Source organism: Puma concolor, chromosome B1 (assembly GCF_028749965.1).
Source record: "Puma concolor isolate L17-30 chromosome B1, mPumCon1.1.hap2, whole genome shotgun sequence".
In the NCBI taxonomy this organism is placed as follows: Eukaryota; Metazoa; Chordata; class Mammalia; order Carnivora; family Felidae; genus Puma; species Puma concolor.
Genome location: NC_141670.1, coordinates 26,239,481 through 26,264,636, shown reverse-complemented (window position 1 = coordinate 26,264,636; position 25,156 = coordinate 26,239,481). Strand labels below are relative to the sequence as shown.

Sequence of the window (25,156 nt, the reverse complement as noted above, 5' to 3'; positions counted from 1 at the left end):
CAGAATGGTTTGAATAAAAAATAGCGACAATATCCAACACTGACAAGAAAGCAAAGAAACTGTATCCCCCATACATTGCTGATGGGAGTGTAAAATGGTCCAGCTACTCTGAAAAAGTTTGCTGACTATGCAATTTACCATATGACCCAGCAATTACATTCCCAAAGAAATATTTATGTCCACATAAAGCCCTATACATGGATGTTTTATGACTGTATCATTAGTAACAAAAAAAAATTGGAAACAGATGTCCTTCAACAGGTGAGTGATCAAACACACTATGGTACATCCATACTGTGCTATGGAATTCTGTTGTATAGAACACAGTGCAACAATAAAAAGCATGGACATAGTGATACACACAACAACCTGGATGAATCTCCAGAGAATAATGCCGAGTGAAAAGTAACCAAGAGGTTACTTACTGTAGGATTCCATTTCACTTTTTATAAAAGTGAAAAAGAGATTAGTGGTTACCACAGATCGAACAGGTGATAGGGTAGGAGGAAAGTGGGTCTGGCCATGAGGGAGCCTTATGATGATGGAAATGTTCTGTGTCTTGACTATACCAACATCAATATCTGGGCTGTGACATAATACTGCAGTTTGCAAGATGTTACCACTGCAGGAAACTGAGCAAAGGATGTATGGATTTCTCCATATCATTTATTACAACTCCCCATGAATCTGTAAATTAGCCCAAAATAACAAGTTTAATTTAAAAAATGAGTTATAGGGGCACATGGGGGCGCAGTCAGTTAAGCGTCCAACTTCAGCTCAGGTCATGATCTCACGGTTCATGGGTTCAAGCCCTGCGTTGGGCTCTGCGCTGACAGCTCAGAGCCTGGAGCCTGTTTCGGATTCTGTGTCTCCTTCTCTCTCTGCTCCTCCATCTCCCCCCACCCAACTCTCTGTCTCTCTCTCACCTGTCTATCTCTCAAAAATAAACATAAAAAATAATAAATAAAATAAAAATGAGTTAAAAAATAAAATTAAAAAATAACAACACGCAGAATGGAAGTATAGGACATGATGGCTAGAAGGGACTTTAGTTTTCTTCCAATCCAAAGTACCCTACACCAGACAAAATTCATTTAATCATTTTGGTTTAAATTAATAGTTTCCCTTATATATATGTTAGGACATGCGATTATATGAAGAAACTTTATTCAGCGGCTGTTTAGTCTGAATTTATTAATGACATGCAAAATATAATCCAGAGTATCTTGTCCTTAAGGAAATGGGTTAAAATAATCCTCTATGGCTATGAAGGAACTGTCAGCGTGAGGTCCAGCTGTATTGAACAAAGAAGTGCCCTGGCCCCTTCTTTCGTGAAGCCTTCTTATATTTCATGAGAAATTTACCTTGAAAAGAATCCTAGTTTACTTCTTTGAGAATGTGGATGTAGATCCTTCTAGTTTCTAGCACAAGGACTGATACATGGTAGATCTTTAATAAATGTCTGTTGATTTGGCATGGACATTTCTTGCTTTACTTTCTAGGCTTACCTATTGCTTTTTCAAGTGTACATACTTGTGGCAGATCACTGAAGTGAAGAGATTAAGGACAAGATGACCTATCAAAGAAGTATCGGTGACAAAATTCCTCAGTACCCTATTAAGAGGGTAAGAGACACCTTACAACTCCTTCCAGTATTCCTCTGCTGATGGGTGAAAATGTGAAGAAATCCAAAGTGTACCATTACAGTGTTTTATTTTTAAAGGCCTTGGATGCTTACAGATATTTTTCTAACCTAATGTGCTAGATTCTGCTACTGGGCATTGTCCTCCTCTGACACAATGGATGGCTCTAATGGCAATGACTGAGCCATCTCATAGAATGTTCTTTGTCTACATTTCTCCTGAATTCTGTTGCCAGCAGAGAAAAATGAGAGGCAATAGAATCGGAGTGCCAGAAGCTGAAAGGGAAATTTAGATGGCCTGTAATTACCCTCCTCACTCTCTAGGTAGATCATTGACATGTAGGGTTCTCTGGTACCATAACAGTGACAGGATGCAGATTTCCACATTCCAAACCACTGTTTCCCTCACTTACATTCCCCCCTAAACATATGATGTCTACTCTCAGGAGAATAAAGGCTATACTGTGTTTTCATCTTTTGCTTGTATGAGAAATATTAAATCCTAAGTCCCTGAAGGGTAAAATGTCTGCTCTTTTTACACACTGTGTATACAATCTAGCTTGGTACTGTGTGTAGGCATGTAATATGCTCAGTTTTTGAATCGATCATTTGAGAACTTGTCTCTTCTTTCTTAAAGTGAATGCTGCTAACTTTTCTTAAGGCCAAGGGCTTGCGTGGCATTTGCACAGCTCAGAAGGGAGTGGTTCCATGGAGGGAATTCTGTGTCAGGACAGCCAAGCCTTGTCAGACGAGCCCTGGCCTGTGCTCTCAGCAGGCTTGCTTTCTCACAGGCTGCTAACCCAGGGGCCATTTGATCTCTCTGGCACGGTCCTCAAAACCAAGGGGTGGCCCCAAACTGCAGCAGAAAGACACTCTTCTTACTGCTTATTTGTCCTTAACAGATTGATTTAGGGTCCAACCAACTTGCAGTGTTACCAGGAACAAGTGCGTGCACACACACACACACACACAAACACATGTTCACATTTTATAAATGTGCTAAGGAAATAACCTGAATCAGATTTCTACTTAGGCATCCAAAGCCAACTGAGAACCTTTCAGGTATTTTGACATCTACTAGTATAATTGCTAATTATCTGCTTTTATTTGAATCCTTTTAATTCCCTCAAAGCTATCGGATCATGCAACTTCTCTGAGAATCTAAAACTTATCGTACAGGTGTGCAGAGTTCGAAAGGAGGTCACCAATCATATGAAAATCAGCGTGTGAATAGCTCCTGAGGCAGAATCTTGTACTGTTTTCCAGGTTATCAGGAATGAAAGAATAAGAAACCTTAAGGTTATTCACAGTAATTGGTGTTAGATGCTGAAAGGTTGGCCACGTCCATGGCTCTCAGAGGGCTGAGCTTCTTAATGCCCTCTAACTGGGAGCATAACTTGACAGAGACATGAGGTAGCACAAACTTGAAATGATAGATTTGCTTTTGACTACCATACGGCAATCCTTGTTAGGCAGCGTAGCCAAATAACTGATCTGGAGAAGAGCTTTGCAATCGGGAGCCGCCCACTGTTGGCTAGTATCTTCCCCATCACAAAACCCACAGTTCTGCACTATCTCTGAACCCTGGTCAGTGACCCAACTGCTATGTGCGCTTCCTCCTGTGGGAGCAGGTCAAGGAGGAAAAGACAGGTCAGCATTAATCATTCTGTTGCCTCATGAGTAAGCCAGGGTTAGTGGCCTTTTGTACATGAAAAGCAACCTGTCCCATTTTCTAATCTCCAAATCTATATTGCTAAAAAGACAAGGGTCTGAAAAAGAGCTCCAAGCAGGACCATAGTTCAGAGCCCTGAGGCTCAATTCATGATCACAGATGATTGCATGGTACTCCTTCACCTATTCGTCGTCCAAGCTCCTGGATGATAGATGAGCTTGTTTAAAAGGAAAAGATGATGTTGGCAGATTGCTGCCTGGACAGAGTGTCTCACAGAAGCAAGATTGCCCTTCGCCAAGGCTCTGTGACCGTTGAGATGCCTGGAACCTTGGATGGTAGCTGGTTTTACAGTTATGTCCTTTGATGTGGTACCTAACTGTTTCTTTGAAAAGTTCACAGTGCATTCCATTTTTTAAGACGAACACAGCAGAAGGCATGGCAAGTCCAAACCCATCCCTTTATTCCCAGAGGTAACATTTAGCTGGTGAGTATTTCTGCAGCCCCTCTGGCTGTTACTCCTTTGACTTCTAAACAGGACTAATCAAGTGAGAACAGAATTGGAGAATAGGTTGGTGCACCCACAGATCTGGGCTTCTATGATAAGTGAGAAAGGAGAAACACTAAGAAGTAGAATTTATGCAAAAGCAGTAATTAATTTTGTTGTGAATTTTTGTGTATTTTGTACTGAACTATAGTTTATTAACAGTATAGCATACAAACCACAAGAATATAAGTGGATCTTGACAAATGCACATGCTGGTGTCACAATCATTCAGTCAATCATTATTTTTAAGTGCTTAGGTTTCTAAAAGCACATTAACAGGACAATCTAGTTTCTCCATTATTTTCAAGTAAACCTGTAACATTTTTTTTTTTTTTTCTTTTAAAGGCCAGATCAGATCTTGGGAAGTTGATAAATAGAGAAGGGATACAGTCTGCTTCTTCCTAGACTGAAGTGTCTTATGTGTTTGATCTAGGTCTGAACACACTCTTCAGAAAGAAACAGATCTCAGGGTAAACCAAATTTTCTTTAACTTCTGGCATTATGGAAATCTTGATGCAACTCATTTAAAAAAATACTCTTTCTAAATGTTACAAATTTCACAAGTATTACTATTTTTTTATTATTATTTTTTTTTAATTTACATCCAAGTTAGTTAGCATATAATGCAATAATGATTTCAGGAGTAGAATCCAGTGATTCACCCCATATGTACAACACCCAGTGCTCACCCCAACAAGTGTCTTCCTTAATGCCCCTTGCCCATCACAAGCATTATTTTTGATGTATAATTTTCATTCAACAGGGTATTAAATTTTATCAAAATCCTAAAACATTGGACTTATTTGAGGTACTTACTAAAAATGTAGTCCCCACTCCACTCCAGTTATATTGGATCTCTGAGAATCTGCATTACATCAAATGGCTCTGAAGCTGGGAGACCTGGAAATACTTTGAGAAACCCAAACTTATCGGGACCCAGGGAACAGCCCTAATGAACATCCAGTAGTGCCTACAACCATGCTAAATTATTCTTTTTTTTTCCCTTTTTAATTCTATGAGCACCCCTTTTGGTGAGCAGGCTCTGAAGTCCACAGAGATAAGCTTGCAATCTGGCAGCACAGCTGCATGGTTAACTGTGGAGCCAAATGTAACAGGTTCAAAGCTGGACTTTGCCATTTCCGAGCTATGTTACTTGCCCTCTCCGTGACTTGGTTTTTCATCTGTTAAAATGGCATTTTTGAATTTTGCCAATAAATTTTTCTAAAGGTTATCAGGATTGGGGAGGGGCAAGGACAGTGCCCACCTCATACTGTGGTGTGGATTAAACAAGTTAATACAGGCCCCAAGCTTATTTGTAACCCCCAAATCCACACCTGTGGCATTGCCACGGCCATTCTTGGACACATGCAGTGTTCAAGAATGTGAGTCATGTGACGTGCACAATCTCAGCTGAGACTAAACAGGACAGACACTCTGCTTTCTTGTTTCAGCTCTCAGACTGTAAACAAGTGTCACTTTTGAAGTCTATTTACAGTGCCACGTTTTTGCATTTTTGTGCTCTTCACTGGTGATTCTGCTGTTTAAAATGGCCCCCAAGCATAGCTCTAAAGCACTGTGTAGTGTTTGTAAGCACAGACGGCTTTGATGGGCCATGCGGGGAAAATAAGTGCGTTAGAGAAGCTTTATTCAGGCATAAGTTACAGTGCTGTTGGCCGGGAGTTCAATGTTGATGGGTCAACAATACCAAGGTGTCTTTAAACAGAAAACACACATAAAGCAAGTTATGTACTGACTGGACGATGCAAACGCTGTGACCGCAGGCTCTCAGAAACCTACCCCCAAATCTCCTCCAGGAGCAGCGGTTCTGTATTCCCTAATTCAGTATTTGCTGCGACTCTCTAGAAAATCACTACCACAAATAATGAGAGCTTGCTGCATACTAAGTAAAGAGCCTACAGTGCTGCCAGGCACACAGTTACTGCTAAAGAAGTGTTTGTGAAATTAAGAAATCCTGACTGAGTTTAGGGAGTCCAGATCCCATCTTTAGGGAGGCTGTACAAGAGACCCAGGAGGAAGCAGAAGCAGGAGATCAGGTGTCTCCACAAGTCCTTCTAAGGAAAGCCAGGGATCCAGGTAAGGGGAATCACAATGGGCCAAGGCAGACTGGGCGGATGGGATTCCCTCAGGTTTAAGGCCCTTTACAAGCACTGGGGCTACTTGAAGCGGCAATCAAAAGTGCTGGTGGGAAGGCAGTGTGGTTCAGTGGTCCAGTGCCTGAGGGTCAGAATCACCAGGAGGGATTTAGAAACAAACATCTGCTGAGGCTAATTTCCCCAGCCTCACCTCACAAGTTCTGATTCACAGTCTCTGCAGGTAGGTCCAGACATGTGTCACCTTGAGCAGCTCCCCAACACCAGTCCAAAAACAGCACTGGGAGCCACCCAGGTGAGAGAAAGATCTCTTCCTTTCGAACAGGACAAGCTTGTGTTTGAATCCAGCCACATGGCCTTGGGCGGGTGAATGAAATCCGTGAGCCTGGGTTTCAAGAGAAACCTTGAAGCATCAGTGCTGAGGAACACCAGAGAATGTATGTAAATATCTAGACCCGATGTCTGGAATGTTGTGAAGTATCTAATGCATGGTAGGCTGACCTGCCTTCTCGTTAGTTCATCCCCAACTGCTGTTCCCCTGTCTCACTTTATGTATGAAAGGGATGCTGCCCTAGGAAGCACTGGGTTATTTTCCAGCAGGGTGGAGAATTTGTGGCACCCCTCCCTGTGGCGGGCCTCACACATCTGGCTTAGAACAAATGAATATGAAGGCACCTGGGCAGGACTCGGCCCAGGCTCACTTTCCTTGTAGTTTTTGCAAGCCAGGGAAGGCTGCAGCCTACATTGTTGGTGAGAATGGGAACCACAAAGAAAGCATTCCTTCCTTGGGCCTCATGCCAGCCTTCCTTAGGAACTTGATCTGGAGCCCCGGGGGCTTTGCAGATGTCACTGGTGAATTGAGTAAATGCAGATGGGCCAGGTGGGTAGCGTGGGCAATGAGCACAGGTGGCCACCGGCCTTAGCTGCATCTGGCCCTGGCTGAAGCTTCCCCAGAGTCCTCAGCAGGCCCTCCAAGCCCCATCTGTTTGCCACTGTCCAGGATGCAGGCCCCTGAGGCCCTGAGCAATAGCTCTGTACTGCAGGACAAACTGTCCTTAGTGAGAAGGCCCGTGCGGCCTTCTTCACTTCCTCCCCTTCTGCCCCTAACATCTTGTCCAAACCTGTCTCCCTTCCTGTTCTCTCCACCCTCTGCCCCAACTCCTACCCAATCTCCAAAGCTAAATTTCTTCAGGCCACTCCCAGCCTTTGTCATTCATGGTTTCCCTGGATCTTGGCTAAGGGCTCTGCAAGTAGAAAACCTCCTCGCTGGTGGCAAAGCCATAACCGCCAATAAAAGCAATTTCCCTGTGACTCTTTGGCAGGGTGAGAGGAACCCCACATGGTTTCCCTTCATTCCCCTTGACTGGGTTTTGTTCCAGCCAGTGTCCAGGGCTTGTTGAAGTTCAGTCCTGTCCATCAGAAGGCAGGACTTATATGAGCACTCATCAAAGCACGGGCAGTGGAGTGGAATTTTCCTAGGCTTTTAAGTATGTTCTGTTGACATCTTCCACCCTGACTGAAAAATGAGGGCAGCTATACAGGGCAGTGGAGAGTTGAAAATTTACAAACACATACATTATATTACCTGACATTTCTTCGGTGCCATGTGTCAGGCCTGGTGTGAATGAAATAACTCATTTAATAGTTTGAATACCCAAGGAGTTAGGAACTCTTAGCATCAGGTACTATCTTGATTTTACTGGTAAGGATATCGACACATAGAAAGATTAAGTAATTTGGGGCAAGAGCACAAAGCTTGGAAGCAGCAATGTTAGCATTAGAAACAGCAGAATGTCCCCAGAGTCAGCTCGTGTGGCCTCTTCACTAAGCTGGGCTCTAAAACAGCATTTTTCAACCTGAGAAACCATTGATTGAATCTTAGGGTTCCTGGATACCCTGGGGACTGTCAGGGGGTGGGAGGTACCAAATTTGGGGGGTACCTAGTTACCCAGTCTGCACCCCTCTCCACAGCCCATTTCCCCAGCATCTGCTGCAGCCCCAAACCTTGTGCTTTTCTCTGTTATATCCCGTGGATTCTCATGTGAGTCTTAGTTGGAAAGGGGAGCCGAAGGGAAGTATGTAACTCATCAGACAGTTCCGTTGGTCCAGGACAGTTTGGTTGGTGTTCACTCCAGCAATTAGCAGGAAAGCTTGTATTTGGTGGTTGCCCAACAACTGTTTGTTGAATGAGCAAATGATGCTGCCACCCTGCCTTCCCTTCCTCCCCACCGATGAGGAGATGAGCGCAGGAAGGGGAAGAGTGGGACTGAGTGGCAGAATGCAGCAAGCAAAGCCCTGGGAGTGACGCTTCCTGACTGTGGCACACGTCCAGGGAACTCAGCAGGCCTTGAGGGTCTCGGCTGTAGACTCTGGGTGTTGGGACTAAAAACCTCGAGTTCTAGTACGAACCTTACATTTCTGTGAGTCAACAGCCAGGACGCCAGAACCGGGAGCCAGCTAAGCATCAAAGGTGTCAATCACATCTCTTATCTCTAACAAGGGAATCCTCCTCCCTCCAGTGAGTGCACAGGGCTGCTGTTCAATGTTATCTCTGGGAGCTCCCTTAGGGGAAAATTAACATGAAACCTCCCAAGGAAAGAAACAGACATGTATAGACAATTACTTTTAAGTATAACTAGGTCAAGGATAGTAAGTGGGAGTGGGACCATGAAGAAGGTTCTGTCTACAGGGACAAGGTGGAAAAAGGAATTACACAGGCTGGAAAGTGATGCACACTTACAGGAAGGCCCCACTGTCATTTGGTCAGAGGCAGAAACAAATGCAGAGACAACGCCAATCAAGTGACATCCCTCAGACTCGTGTACACACATCAAAAGTCAAATGTATTAACACTCGCCTGCAGGAGTGAAAAGTAGCCCTTGTCAGAGGCATTAAGACAATTTTAAAAATCATTCCTTTTACAACAGATTCAAAATGGGATTCTTTCTACTTTACTTTTAGGTGAGGCACCCAATATTCATTTCCTGGGGCTACGGTTAACAAATGAGCCCAACCTGGGTGGCTTAAAACAACTGAAATACCTTCTCTCACAGCTCTGGATGCAGGAAGTGGCAGGCAGTATAATGGGGCTGAAATCAAGGCATCCGGAGGGCTGCGCTCCCTGAGAAGGTTCTAGAAGGTTTGGACACCAGTCCAAACGGGAGGGCAGGAGGGTTCTTGCCTCCTCTGGCTTCTGGTGGCTGCTGGCATTCCTTGGCTCGTGACCACCGCTCTCTCTTAACTCTATCTTCCTGCTTATGTTACCTCCTCATCTTCTACGTGTCAAATCTCCTTCTGACTTAATCATAAAGACACTTATGATTGCACTAAGAGCTCACCTGGACAATCCGAGATAACCTCAAGACTCTTAGTTTACCATGTCTTTTGGCATCTAAGGTAATAGTCACCCGATATCTTTGGGGGATGTTTTCCAGCAACAAAAGGCCAAGAATGAATTGCTACGTGCCAGGCCAATGCAGGACTCAAAAACCATCCAGATGAGGGTGTGGGGGATGGGGGTAGGGGGTCAAACACCCAACACCATCACCCACCTTGAATCACCCACCTAGATAAACAGAGGTGGATGCTGAACAGCGCCAACAGGATGCTGCTCATTTTCCCCCACCCCCGAGGAGGAAGACAGAGAAATTTCCCCTTCTCTAGGCCGTGGAAAGTGCTGCCAAGAACACAGAGGAGCACGGTGAGAGTTTTAGCTTGACTGCACCCGCCTTGAGTGTGCACCTGCACTGGGCTGTGCAGGAGGCGCCGGGGGACAAAGCACAGGGACTAAAGTCAGTGCTGCTCATGGCCACATCGGGCTTTGGAAGACCCGGCCCCACATGGCTTCCAGGAGGGGCACCGGGATCCAGCAGAGGGACCCACATGCAGAGGCCCCAAGACTGAGGAGGGAATTATCATAAGGAGCTTGCCGGAGAATGGCACAACCCGAAAGTGCCCCAGAGAGGAGCACAACTGGTCAACTGTCAGAGCCCACATCCAATCCACTATGATTACATCTGTGCCCCTCCAGAAAGACCTCTGGCTCCTTCTCACACATCCCTTGGCCCAGCTCCAGCCTCAGAGAAACCAAAAGCAGTTCAATGAGGTAGTAATAGGAGGGAAAATCCTATTGTCGGACCTTGAACCCAAGGCAGGCACAAAACGGGAGAAGGAAAGCTTTAACTTTGACGTCTTCTGTTTGGATGTCTATGCTGGCCTGGTTATTTTAATTATTGAAATGCTTAATTTTCAAAGTGAGACTCATTTGGGGACTTAGAGAACCCAGAGGGCTCTTTATTACCAGCAGTGATGAAGTCATTGGACCTGCCCAAGTCTTTCCCCAGCAGCAGGGAACAAACCAGCCCACAGAATTAGTAAATGGATTCAAACACACCAGGGTGAAAATAAAGTGGTTTTCTGCATGCACCTCATTAAGGCTAGCTAGCCCATTCACTGTGATGTCTGGATTTCTTTTTATCCTTTGGTCTCTTTTTATTATTTAGAGCAAAGAGTTGGATTTCACCCATGTTCCTGAGCCTCAAGGGAAGGCCACAAAGGGCACATGTGCCAACTAGAGCTGCCCAGGTCTTTCTGTTTTCGAAAATGAACTGCACAAACCACCTTCACAATGTATGTCCTTAAGCTGTGAATTGCAAGGATTTCTGGGTCAGTGGGGAGTGCCTGCATTTCTACAATTAGCTGAACCAGTAACCTCACTAACTTGAAGAGCTACAGTTCACTTGGCTTCCAAAGGCCATCCTCATGGGCTCATTTCAGTGTTGATACAGCATTGGTATCCAGCCTGGGAAGACAGTTCACTGTTTTACTCATTCTTCCAGTGCCTGGGAATCCCCATGCCTTTTATCGCCCTTTGTGACTAGCACAAATGTGGTCATCTCTGCATTTATCTGCTCCTAATGTTAAGTGGCCTTAACAGTTGTAGCAGATAAAGAAGGGCCAGGATGGAATAAAAGTGTTTTAGACCAGGCTTCCCTCTTCTATTTCTCTTCTTTGTAGACTCAGGCAGTGAACTTGAAATCTGAATCAGGGTGATAAATGGAATCATGGTTTCCCATAATCTCCGGTGGACCAGAGAGCATCATCCTTCCTAGTTACAGATGGTGTCCTCAATACAGGCCAGAACACAATACGGAAACATGCAAAAGGCACCAGGTTAGAAGTCAGGAAGCCTGTGATGTGCTCCCAGCCCAGGAATTTATTGTTTGCATACCATTCTTCATCTGTGCGATGGGCATTCGACGGCCTCATGACCTGTCCAACCAGGCTGAGAAAAGCCAATGAATCAAGGACTGGGAAAGTGCTAATACCCAATTTCAGCAGCATGAAAATAGCCAATTGTCTGTCCTTCTAACAGAGGTGGTGATGAAGAGCTCAGACTCCTCCGTGAGGATGATGATTGATCACTTATTTAACTCCACTCCTATTTGTTTCCCCGGAAGAACGAGGGGACAGCATTAAATCACTAGGACAAATAGACTGGACAGAAGATCCTATAACAAATCCACACATATGGGAATGGATATGTGCGTGTGTGTGTTATATTCTTAAAAAGGAGAAGCACAAATGATAACTCACTGGGCATATTCTAGCAGATGCATGCTAAGTCAACAGCAAGGGAAGCTGGAAAACAATTCAGTTTGCATCCAGAACCGTGAGAAGCCTCAGGAATTGGCAGCACAGTTACCTTCAGAAGTGAGGATGAATGAGGGGCCAAAAGGGGAGCAGTTGGTTAAAAGTCTATTTACAAAGCAGTGAGGTGCACAGTCCTCCTGCCAACCCTGTACAGGTTTCCCACCCCTCCCCCTGGAGATTGGAGGCTGATTCTCTAGGGAAGACAAAACAGAATCTACAGATCAGTGATCTCCAGACCAGCTGAGGGCAAGAGTACTTGGTTGAAAACAGGGGGATTAACTGAAATATCCTCACCCTTCTTCCCTACTTCGAAAGTGCTGGAATCCAGGGTAACACTCTTCAGAGAGAAGACTAGAAGATCCTTCTCTGGGGAATGTGAGCATCCTGAGAGAAAAGATCCAAAGACACTGACCTTGGAGTTTCCTGCGGAAATACACAGTGAAGCCAGCTAGATGCCCCCATGTGCATGTTTCAGATTTCTTTAACACCTAGGAGCAGACAGCCAAGGGCCACAGGACATCTGAGGCAAGCCTCAGATATGAAAAGCCGATTCCAGAAAAGATAAATAGAAAAAAGCAACTTGGAGTAAACAGATACTATGCAAAGATATGAGAATTACTCCCTGTCCTTGTCAAAAACAAACAACAAAGAAATTTATCTTTATCATTCCCAGAGAGATAACAACAGATATTACAACTCAGAAACAAGCATGGAGTTGTTTAAAAAAGGAAAGCATAACCATGTAGCGAACGTACTACACAGCTCAGCCGAAAACAGTATTTACATAATCCACATAATGCAATCTGCTGTGATATAATCAAAAGAATGGTGCAGTTATATATAAATGAGCAGTGATGGGTGGTAAAATCTATGCCATCGTCTTCCATGTGGGAAGATCAGAGCTAATGCTTAAAACTGCAAAAAGCAAAAGTACCCTTATAAACAATACTGGTGAGAGACATACACATATATATGAAAAGAAAAAGTAAGACCACTGAAAGTGATAGCCTTGAGAAGAGGAAATTGGACAGCTGGGGGGTGGAACTAGAGGACTGATAGAATGGTATTTTGGCCAATGAGCTCTGAGAATTATTTGATTCTTGAAACCATGTGTGTTTCATATGAAACCCAAATCGTAGAAGAGCTTAGGCTCTGGAATCAGGCTGTCTGATTAGTAACTGGTTCTCATCCTTGGCTCCCTATAGGTCATTGGGAAGTCTATGTAACCTTTGAGTGCCTGAGCTATCTCCTCACCTGTCCAGCTGGGATCATGGAATTTTTGGAGGATGTAATGGGATAATGCATATAAGGCATGGAGCATGGACCCTGGCACATAGTATGTGCTCAGTAAATGCTGCCTAGTGTTTTTATCATTGTTTTCCCACCCTCAGGGATCTGACTGAATTGGCCTGGGGCACAGCCTAGATACAGGGGTTTGAAAAGCTACCCAGGTGATTCTAACACATGAAGGAAAACCAGCAGTCTACAGCCTAGAGAAGTGATGGGGAATATAACTACTGCTAAAAAAAAAAAAAAAAAATGATTCCTGCATGTTTCATTGTCTGTCATCCCACTTGAGTCCTACAGCATCCAGACAATAAAGATATGGAATGTTAGCACCCCAGTGATTTTCATTTTTCAAAAGAGTAAAAGTTGATAGAAATGTTGACTATACACAGAAGTTTTCTAAGTCGAACCCCACTTGCTCACTGAATTAGATTTGACTTCAAACATAAGTTTTCATAGGAAAATACTGACCCTAAGACGATACTAAGACTCAGGCTTCAGAATGTAGCAAAAACTTTAAGAGCACACAATGTAAGCATAAAAATATTATGAAAAATATTAGCAAGCTCTGAGGTTTTTTTAATATTTTTTTTAACGTTTATTTATTTTTGAGACAGAGAGAGACAGAGCATGAACGGGGGAGGGTCAGAGAGAGGGAGACACAGAATCCGAAACAGGCTCCAGGGTCTGAGCTGTCAGCACAGAGCCCGACGCGGGGCTTGAACTCACGGACCGCGAGATCATGACCTGAGCCGAAGTCGGCCACCCAACCGACTGAGCCACCCAGGCGCCCCAGCAAGCTCTAAGTTTTTGGGAGGTTCAACTACTGGCATCTTCAGAACACTTACGTCGAACCAACATCAAAAGCTTGGGAAAAAAGTCAATTTATTTCATCTTTAGAGATTTACAGTTCCGCCTCAAATTTCCAACACAACACAAAGTAGCTTAAGCAGAAGAGGGAGTTTGTAGGCTCGGGTAGCTGGGAGGACCCAAAGGGTGGTCAGCAGAATGAAAGGATGGGCAGAGGGAACCAGCACTTTAGGGGCCAGCCTTGGAAGTCACGGTGCTCCTCACATTCCAGGGCTCCCCGTATGTGCAATGAAAACAACCATACAAAACTAAGAGATTTAAACAGCATGCAAAAATAAAAAGATGTCCACCTCAGAGGATAAACATTTGTTCAAGAGCAGTGAGGAGGCCAGTGAGATCCAAAGATGAGGGGGACAGCAGGTTATAGGGTAAACTATTGTGAGACTTTGGCTTTACTCTAAGTGACATGAGGTTCCTTTGAAGGATTCAGAGGAGTGACAATATAATTAATGCTTCAAAACTTTGTGCAAGCAAACAACCAAATGACCCCTTTGTTGTATGCAAAAGTGAATGTGGACGAGCAAAACAGGAGCAGGAGGCTAAGAGGCTAGCAGGTAGGAGGTTACTACTTTTCAGGGGAGACACTATGCTGGTTGGACTTAAGGTTGTCATAGCAGAAATGATGAGATGTCATCATGTCACCAGGATCTGGTTCTTTTTCAAAGGTGGGGGTTAAAGGATTCACCATAGATTTCACTGGGCTGCAAGGACAGCGAGACATGGTTGATTTCATGCTACCAGGACTCTCTCCCTCCCCATGAATCCTCATGAATGCATCAATCCATCTTTCACCTCTGTCTGTCCTTGGCTTCATTCTAATTCTCTACACGGCAGGCAATGACATGGTGTCCAAGAGCCCGAAATTCATACCCTCCCAGCTAGCAACCATAGGAGCATCTGTATACATCAGACCTCAATAAGGTCCTATTTGGGTCATGGGCCTAACCCTTGGATCAATCACTGTTGTCAGGAAGATGCATTCAATGATTGTCCAGATCTAGAATACACACTCACCCCCATGAGTGCTTACCCCCAGGGCCGTGTTTCTGGAATTGGAAAGTCAGGAAAAGCTCTCCAGGCATGCAAACGGTCTAACCCACGTTCCCCACCCCAGTGAAAACCAACTTGTTTCCCCTTTGAGATTTCTCTTCTTCCCCAGACGCTGAAGTCTCTCCCTTTCCGCGAAACTCAGAACAGCTTTCAACATGGGGCACTCACCTCAAAAGGGATATTGTTCTTTCATTATCTAACGGTAAGAAATCAAATTAAAAGTCCCAATAATTTTAAATCTGGCCTCAGGATCCAGCTTAGTCTGTCACTCAAAAGCAGGTGGAATAGGGAGGGGAAGAGAGAGAATTTCAAATTGCCAGAAAGATCCTCCAGCCCCGATGAGCCTAACTGTTGAAATGAAAGAGTCTCTCAAATACTTTCACAAAAAGATGCCCAGAGAAGCATTTCTAGTCAGTTCTCTGAGAGTCCTGACATGTTTTAGAGCAAGATATGCCTGCATTTTTCACCTTACCTAGGCTTTACCTTAACTCTTTGTCAACTAAGAATTCTTGGCTACAAACCAGCTCTACCCCTAACATTTGTGAGTTTTGGAAAACCTCTGCTGAAGAACTGAGGAAATAGTCCATAGTCTGAAAATAAGTAAATGATTTGGCCATTCGGGATCTTGAAGGGTGTGTTTTCAAAATGGCAGGGGGCCCCGTGTGCTGTGGCACGGGCTGCCAGTCCACATTAACATTCAGGGACTGCTGCGATGAGTCCGATCATCGATCCCACTGAGGCTGCCATCTTTATCCTTCCTTCTGGAACACCTGCTCCCACAGTCACTGAGAAAGACTGATCTCTGTTGACAGTTTTCCCTACCCCAAACACCCCCGGGCTGTTTATGGTAAATAGCGCACACTAGTGAGGTTTTATTGATCTCTCTTTCCCAGACACCCCACCATCTCCTCCCACCCCACTCTGATTTTTGTTCGTCTGCCACCTGGAAGCAGCAAATGCTGCTCCTCTTGCTTTTCTGCATACCAGAGGCAACGATAATATTTACAGTGGCGGCGAAAGGCCCTTCCTGCTGTCTTCACAGCTCTGGAGCTCAACTGTGGTGAGACCCAGGGAGAGCCAAATGCAGAGAAAGGGCTCCTTCCCTCTGCTTGCCTAGAGAGGTGTTCACTTCCGGCCTAAACTCCAGATGTGACTCTGTATAGAAGCCCCTCCCTTGACCATCTGGGGCAATGGTAACCAGGGACTTCCCAGAAGTTTCCAAAAATGAGAGGGCCCCTCTAGGTGTTCAAGAAAAGGTTACATTTCCTTTTGGAAGAGAGTTACAGAAGAGAGGAACACACCTGGTTGAATTTGATGAGTTGCCTTCAAACAGATTTCATGTGCCCCAGAGGAAACAAAGACAACCATTAAGGTATAGGAATAAAATAATACTAATTAATTAATCAATGTAATTTTGTATATATTTTTACTTTTTAAATCTTTTTTAAGTTTATTTATTTACTTTGAAAGAGAGAGCGAGCAAGAGCGAGCTGGGAGTGGCAGAGAGAGAGAAAGAGAATCCCAAGCAGGCTCCACACTGCCAGCATGGAGCCCAATGCAGGGCTCAAACTCACCAATTGTGAGATCATGACCTGGGCCAAAATCTAGAATTGGGTGCTTAATCGACTGAGCCACCCAGGTACCCCTGTATATATTTTTAAATAAATATACTAGTATAGAAGTATAATTATGTCATTTAAACATGAACACATAATTTGAGGCTACAGGCTCAAATTGTTACTGCTTTGGGTAAATGTTCAAAATAGTTCGAAAACCATTGAACTAGGAGATACTCATTTTCTTTTCTGACACTGAAATTCTACGGTTCTGTGATTTTATGTCTTAGAACAAAGACTGCCATGACAGACCTGATAAGCGGAGGTGAAACAGACAACTGGCCTCCCAGTGGCAGCCAGATTCTAGTAGAATTTGTGCCACCTGTGCCTTTTTGCTCCCTCCCCACTCCTCACCTCTAATGCCACAGAAGGAGGTGAGGGAGATTACAGGCACAGGGCAGAGGATGGGCGTCCTTGCTGCCCACCCAGGGCTCCCTCCCTTCTGGGGGTACGGCTGCACCAAGTATTGAGAACAGGTTGCACCTGACAAAAAAAAATGATGGCTTCTGTCTTTCGAGACGTGCCGCATAGGTGGTACCATTTTATTCTAGTTCTGTTTAGGTTTTTGGCTGCACACTGGCCACATCACCTCTAGCTTCAAACCAGAAGGGCCTGTCTATTGATCTTCTGGCCCAACTCTGACCACATGGTAGTTTCTCATTTGGGGATTAAGATATGATTTTTCTCAACCTTCCACATATCGTTACTCCTTTCCCATTCAACTTTTCTCATTTGCTTTTCTATCATTTTCCTTCTTTCTATTACTTAATTTCACTTTCCTCTTCTTTCCGAGGATCTGTGGCCTGCTCATGGCCAGCTCCCTTTAGGCAGTACAAACGTCATTCCATTTGGTAACCATTTTTTGGTCTTATTTATTTATTTTGAGACTGAGAGAGAACAAGTGGAAGAGGGGTGGGGGGAGGGGGGAGAGAGAATCCCAAGCAGGCTCTGCACTGTCCATCAGAACCTGATGCGGGGCTCAAACTCATGAACCGTGAGATCATGACCTGAGCCCAAATCAAGAGTCTGACACTTAACCGACTGAGCCTCCCAGGCACCCCACATTTGATAATCATTTTGTAAAGATCATGTATGGAGTCTGAACCTTCTCTTCAGTTGTACCACATCCCTTAAGCACATCTAACCCCTCCTCCAAACACTTCCTGTCTGGAAAACTATGATTTATTTAAAAAAAAAAAAAAAAAAACACAGCTTAGATGTCATCTCTTCCAGAAGCCTTCTCTGGTTCCTTATACACCATCCACACAAGCTAATCAATCCCTTCCTTGCACTTTCTACAAATACTTTATTTTTTATTAACATATAACTGATATATAACATTGTTTTAGTTCCAAGTATAGAGATGAGATTTCATACTTGTATGTATTGCACAATGATCACCATAATACATTTAGTTGACATCCATCACCATACAAAGTCAGAAAATTTTCTTCCTGATGAGCCCTTTTGAGAGCTACTCTCTTAGCAACTTTCTTTTTTTTTTTTTTTTTTCAACGTTTATTTATTTTTGGGACAGAGAGAGACAGAGCATGAATGGGCGAGGGGCAGAGAGAGAGGGAGACACAGAATCGGAAACAGGCTCCAGGCTCTGAGCCATCAGCCCAGAGCCCGACGCGGGGCTCGAATTCACGGACCGCGAGATCGTGACCTGGCTGAAGTCGGACGCTTAACCGACTGTGCCACCCAGGTGCCCCATCTCTTAGCAACTTTCAAACACACAATACATATTATTAACTGTAGTCACCATGCTGTACATTGCATCCCCAGGACTTGTTTCACAACTGGAAGCCTGTGCCTTTTGACCCCTTCTGCACACTCTTCATTCACAGCACCAATAACCCTTGGTTGCACCAGTATATTTACATGTCCATCTCACTTGCTGGTTTGTAAACTCGTCCAAGGCCAAGGCTGAAACGCTACCCATAGCTCCTAGCACAGTGCCTGGTGCAAATCAGATTCCTAATAAATGCAATGAAGGAAGGAAGGATATCTGAAGTCAACTACTCTTGGCCTCCCCATTAACTCCCTAGAATGTGGCCAACTGCAAAAGTAACAATAACAAAGCTAATATTTATTGTATGCTTTCTTTTGCTTTCAGTGAGAAACCAATTAAATATGTAAGTGGTGGAGTGGAGACTGCCAGACCAATTATACACTCTGTTAACTAAGAAGCAAACTCCTTTTTCCTACATACCTTGAAAAAGCATGTTCCAGACTAAATGACAGTATCCTACTTGTTTGGTTGTAATGGCCACGTTATTTCTTGGGTTCTTTTCTATCTTTTAATCACAGTGTATACACGATTATTCCTGGACTTCATGGATTTAAATTTTGCACCAGGAACAGTGACATCTCTTGTTCCTGGAAATTTACTGGAAACTTTTCAGTTCTCAAAAGGCTGAATCTAGCTGAAACACAACTTTATTTATTAAAAAAAATTTTTTTTAACATTTATTTATTTTTGAGAGAAAGAGAGAGACAGAGCGTGAGCTGGGGAGGGGCAGAGAGAGAGAGGGAGACACAGAATCCAAACCAGGCTCCAGGTTCTGAGCTGACTGTCAGCACAGAGCCCAATGCAGGGCTTAAACCCATGAACCACAAGATCATGACCTGACCCGAAGTTGGACGCTTAACTGACTGTGGGCCACCCAGGTGCCCCTGAACCACAACTTTACATGAATACGGTTTTCTTCTTTTTCTTCTCCAACAGGGAATATTTTTTTTTTTTTTTATAAAAGGTGCAGCAAATTGAAAAAAGCAAACAAATGCAATTTACTAATTTTGATGACTAACTTCTCCATCGGATTCCTCATCCACAGCCAGGACAAATCACGTATTTTTTTCATATATCTTTTGCATTTGGTGCTCGTTTACATTCTGTATGTCTCTCCCTCCCTCCTTCTCTCTCTCACACACAACATACACATACACACACACATACCTGAAGCCCTGTAGCTTTAATTCCTAGGCCATGAAAACTTTTGCACATGTGAGTGCTCCCTCCTCTCTTAGCCTTACAACCAAGTCAGCCCTTACTACCCAAAGCTCACCACTGGCAGCTGCTCAGAGACCAACAGAACCCGAAACAGTAATGCACCCCTGAGGGGCTCTGCCCAAGCGTGCCTGTCCCTAGTTTCCACTCCCAGACTGACACGCCCATCCCAGCAATGTGCTATGAAGAAAAATTCTCTCACAAGGCATGGCAATCCCACGCTGTCCTCTAACTTCAAAAAATACATTTTCCCCTCTCTGGTCGATGCTACAATCACGGTCTCAGGAAACTGATAATTGAACTGATATTTGATCTGAGTGCTAAGATTGTCAGCTACCTGAAAACCGTGATCCTGGGCGACTCAGAACCTCTTTGGATCATCGTGAAACTGACCAAAATTACATTTCCCCCTCTTTTTCGTTCTCTCTCTGATCTGCCCACTCTCCTATTCTCTCTGCTTCTATATAAGGTCATTGTGAGGACAGACATGATAATGTTTGTGAACTGCCCTGAATTCCTACAAAGGAGGTTTATAAACTCAAAACACTATTGCTTTTCAAGATGTTATTTTTAGTGCTCTGCAAACACTGTTAACATATCTTTAGAGATAAAAGGAGTCCTGTGGAGGGATGGTGGTGATGGTCACACAGCAATGGTGAACGTACTTAGTCCACTGCACTGTTCACAGAGGTTTCGATGGTAAATTTTATGTTACGGGCATTTCCCTACAATTCAAAAAATTAATATGCAAACAAAGAGTCCACAACAAAAACAAAAAACCTTTATACTATCTGACTGTTTAGAAAGCAGGTTTCCTGGCATCCAGCCCCTAGGCACCCCATGTTTTGCCTATTTGCATCTCCTTGCCCTCTGATCTGTTGTCAAAACCTCACCGAGGCTGAGAGAGGGCTAAAGCTGGAAAGGCTGCAGATGGGTGGCCCTCCTCACCCCTCCCTCCCACATTACGGATGAGGAATGAGGCTCATCTGAACGAAACCGCCAACTACAATTTAAGGTTCCTAATTTCGGGTCCAAATTTGTTTTTCTGGAAGAAAGTGGGACATCACTCTGTGTATCATCGGTAGCAACCCCCCCCCTACTACTAGTAACGATCACGGTACAAATCTGCAACCTCCTTCATCACACCAATCTTGCTGGCCTTGGGAAGGGTGACAGGGAGCTGTGCCCAGCATGCTGAGACACCCTGCCATCACACTGGCCTCCTCCACCAGCACACCCCCAAGGCTGCTGCTCTAGGGGTGACAGGCCCAAGGGGCCACACACTGGGGTGAGTCTGATTTCTGGCCACCTGTCCCTTGGGTTTTAGGTGACCAGCTTTTAATCCAGTACCATCGCAGATAACTGAACACCAGATCTCACCAGAAAATGGACATTTTACACCTACGTTATAAAGTCATCAAGGGGCTTTAGGAGAGGCTGACTTAACCTTAGATACCTTGGCTGAGTTGGGCCACAGTAACTGAACCTGCACCTTTCGAAAGAGCTCTCTCTGGAAACAGGTCTGCTGCACACAGAGTGTGATCACCAGGCAGGGCCCATCCTGGGAGAGGAAACACGGCTGCACTAGTAGCAGAGAGACTTTTAGAAGAGTGGGAAGGGTCCTTAGCGACCCAGTCCAACCCCCCTCATTTCATAGATAAGGATCTGAGGACTGAGGCAGGTAGGGTGCACTCAGCGACCTGTCCAAGGCTGCTGGCCAGTCAGCTCTGTCTGGCAGTCGAAGGCAAGCATTTTTACCAGCTGGGATCCAGCGCTCTTCCCGCCACACTATTCCACCCGTGGTGAGGGAGGCAGAAAGGTGTGCACAGGCTTTGGAGCCAGGCCAGCCACACATCCCTCCCCTCTCTCCCTCAACTGTAAGGTTTGGCCAAGTCACCCTCCTTGTGCCTCAGTCTCCACTATAAAATGGGCACACTCATTCCCATCTTTAAAGATGGACACGAGGGTTAAATCAAACGATGTGAGTGACGTGCCACCAGTTTCTGGCACAGTACGTGCCCCTCGATGGTAGTAGCTAGTATTTATTCCCTTACAACTGCCCCCCATCCATGGGGGATATGTCCCAACACCCCCAGCGGATGGCTGAAACCAGGGATAATACCAAACCCTCTATATACTCTTTTTCACACACATACATACCTATGATAAAGCTTCATTTATAAATTAGACACAGTAAGAGAACAATAACTAATCATAAAATTGTACAAATTATTGCACTGCACTCACCCTCCTTCTTGCGAGGCCTCCCGAGGATGACACGCCCACGTGAGGAGAAGAAGCGAGGAGAAAGACTTCGGCGTCGTAACACTAGGTGGGCGGCTCCCGACGTTATGACGTTATGGCGTTACGGCGTTTTGACGTTATGACGCTGTCGCTGACGCTGACGCTGACGCTGCAGCGTCAGAAGGAGGAGAATTTGCCTCTGGCCGGCGGTGGCCGGCAGGTAACGGAGACGTGGAAAGCGAAACGGCCGACTGGGAAGGGGGAACTACTGCCCTTGGGCCACCACGGCTTTCTGAGCATAATGGGCGTCCTCCAGGGCAGGATTCCAAATGCACCGTGGGTCCTGCTTGTTGGACTGGGGCACGTCCAGAGCCAAGAGCGAGGGCTCCAATTTGGAATGGAGGAGCGCATGGAAGGAAGGCTGCCCCGGCCAGCTGGGGTGCCAGCAGGTCTGAGGGACTCTATGCAGCTGGCTGACATGTCCCGGATACCGTGTTCCTGACACCTAATGGTAATTAGATTCCATATATCTAATGGTAATTAGATGACTTCCACAAAATTCAACAAGGGCGGCAAAGAATAAAGCCCTTACGCTTCCAGGTTGGAAAAAGAGAGGCTGCTCCCCATGAGTAGGCTTGAGGGAACCGGCAGATTAGTGTGGGAGGTGCCGTCCAAGCACATGTAGAGGAGGGTCCACGGGGCTTTATTTCTTGGCTCTGGGGGGACACACAAAGAATGCTAATGGCTTAGCTGTCTCAGGACATAATAACATAGGATCCACCCAGGCCAGTGGTCCTCGAAGTATGGTTCTCCAACCAGCAGTACCTGGGAGCTTGTTAGATGCAGACTCTTCGGGCCCCATCTGGAACCTACTGAATCAGAAAACTCTGAGGATGGGCTCCAGCAAACTATTTACCAAACCCTCCAGGTGATTCTTAGACATCTACAATTTGAGCACCACTGACCTAAGCCATTTCTCCTGATTTCCTGGTTGATCGCCCAGTGGCTATCAATCTTGGGTGCACAGAAGCCGCCCGGTGCCGAGTCTACAACTCACAGCAGTTAAATCAGAATCTCTGGGATCGGACCCAGGCACCAGCTTTTTTAAGACTCCACAGGTAATTTCAATGTGCAGCCAAGCTTGAGACCCACTGATTTGGAGCAAGAATTTGAATGAAGCAGTTAAGTCATTCATACCATTTGTGTGAATGCAATAGTGCCTGAGTATCAATCAATTCAGAATGCGAGGGGGTGGGGGTGGGGGGGCACCACCATTTCTGTTGCTCAGTCTTCGTGTTTGTTTTTCCCACTACTACTTCCTCAACTGTCCACTGCAGGTTCTGGATCCCCAAGAGAAGTTCTGAATACATTTGTTCCTCCTACCCATTCACCCACCTCGACTACTATTGAATTAACGTTATTGAATTCACTGGCTAGTGTTAAGATCCAAGAGGAAGCTCTCTTTGTTCTCTTGGAATCCACCAGTGAATTTCTAAATTAAAGGCAATTATTTTTTAGTTTCCATCATATATGTGTCTCTTATGTGTCAGGTTTTGTCTGTAGTGTTCTTGTTAGGTTTATGTATTTTATTCAGCTTTTGGTTCAGATCAGCACCAAAGTAGGCTCATAAAATCCTAGCTGGTTTAGGTTTTGTTTGGCCTTATGAAACATGCAAGTGTTTCACCTGGAAGAAGACTTAACAGTGGAGACAGTAGGTGGGCCTTGCCAGTCTCCTCTGCCGGGGCGGGGTGGGAAGGGGTGCAGTGGTGGACAGGAAAAGAGAATCTGTTGATTCCCCCAGTACTCTGTAGACTGGGTTACAAGAAAGGTGGTAAATCGCCATGGGACCAACACTTTCAGGTTCTAATAAAAATACTATGTTTAAAGATGGGGCCAATAGGATAGTATATCTAAGATGTCATCATAAAGGCTAGCCTTCTGGTTTTAGATTCAGACCAATTACTTGGAAGTTTTAGCCCTCTTCCAAGTAGCTCAACATAGAAACGTTTACAGTTTGTGGAGTTAACAATTTTTAGTCTACTGATACAAATCACATGTTCCTTCTCAGAAGATTTCCTAGGGTAGCAATTTTCACAATGTCTCTAGGAGTTCTGAAGCTCCCTAAATTCTATTTAGGGAGAAATGGAGAGTAAATATACTTGTACATGTTTCTCTGCACACATCAGAATAAACCGTCACCCTGATCTCTCTGCAACTTTCCTGTATTAGCACTGAAAGTCCCATGTCCACTTTCCATTCTGAGCAAACTGGGATAACTGGTCACCCCACATATGCCCAGAGATGCTTGTTGAACATCTGCATCTTTATAAATCTTCCCCTCTGTTTGACTCATGCACTGCTTTATCTCAAACCATTATCACTTGGTGCTTAGACCACACACACGCGCGCGCGCGCGCTAAACACCCCCAGTTTCCTCCTCGCAATGCTATTGCAAATACATTCTTTTATTTTGCTTGAATTCTACTTCATGTTTTCCCCACTGCCATCACCACCCTATCTCTCCACAGGATGATTCCAAAAACATCTTGTTTTTTTTAATCAGACTGCCAGAACAAATGTAGAGAAGAAAGGAGAGTGATTCCCGTTGTTTCAGAGCTGAAACTAGATGAAAGACTACATCATAAAAGTTAGAGTGCCATTTTGTTCAATGAGATAAATCTTTATTGCTTATCCCTAAAGTGCCAGATACCGTGCTACACTGCACTCACAGTAAGACGAGTCCCCAATAGCAAACTAATAAATGAGACAAATGTGTCCCCTTCACTCAATAAGACTCACTGGCATTCTACATTTCCTCGTTCCTTGATTTTCCACTGGAGTGGGCACACACAGCTTAGGTTTTTGCCGTCCCTTATCTCGGGCTGCTAGCAGCAATTGACTGAATCCATTGCCAATTTGTTCTTTCTAATCTCAGTGCTGCTCCAGAATTATTATAATAAATTCAATTAATTTCTCATAGCGATTCCAAAATCTGTCCACACGGAAGCTCCTTCCCCCATCCATCATGCAGCACGGGGCTTTGTCGTCTGTCTACGTGAGATCAACGCTGTTTGGTGGGGTTCCAGCTAACATTCGCTTTCCTACATTAAGTTTTCCCGTGCTCATCGTGACCATTTTCTCTCACCCTGTTGCCTTAAATAAGAAAATATATTTTCTCCCCTCTGAGGCTCCTTCCTTCATCCTCTATCATGTCTTTAACTTGCTTCTTCAGTCATTTCCCATCTGATGTGCTTTTGTCCTGCCCTTTGACTACTCTTCAGTGTGCAAATGTGCTTATATCACAATTACTTTTAAGAAAACGTTTTTTTAAGTTTATTTATTTTGAAAGAGACAGAGGCGGCATAGGCAGAGGGGAAGAGAGACAAGAAAAGAGAGAGAATCCCAAGCAGGCTCCATGCTGCCAATGCAGAGCCTGACGTGGGGCTTGAACTCAT

General features: G+C 44.7%; 1 long non-coding RNA gene across 3 annotated transcripts in view; it reads right to left on the bottom strand.

Annotated features, from left to right (window-relative positions):
- Positions 1 to 21,805, bottom strand: part of LOC147581516 (uncharacterized) — a 188,454-nt gene extending 166,649 nt beyond the window's left edge. For 2 of the 3 annotated variants that reach the window (XR_015249986.1, XR_015249987.1), the window contains exon 1: positions 21,705 to 21,794. This is a non-coding gene — a long non-coding RNA (uncharacterized LOC147581516). Of the gene's footprint in view, positions 1 to 21,704 lie in introns of all 3 variants that reach the window. The other variant, XR_015249988.1, reaches the window with a different exon arrangement.
- Between the last annotated feature and the right edge of the window lie 3,351 nt (positions 21,806 to 25,156).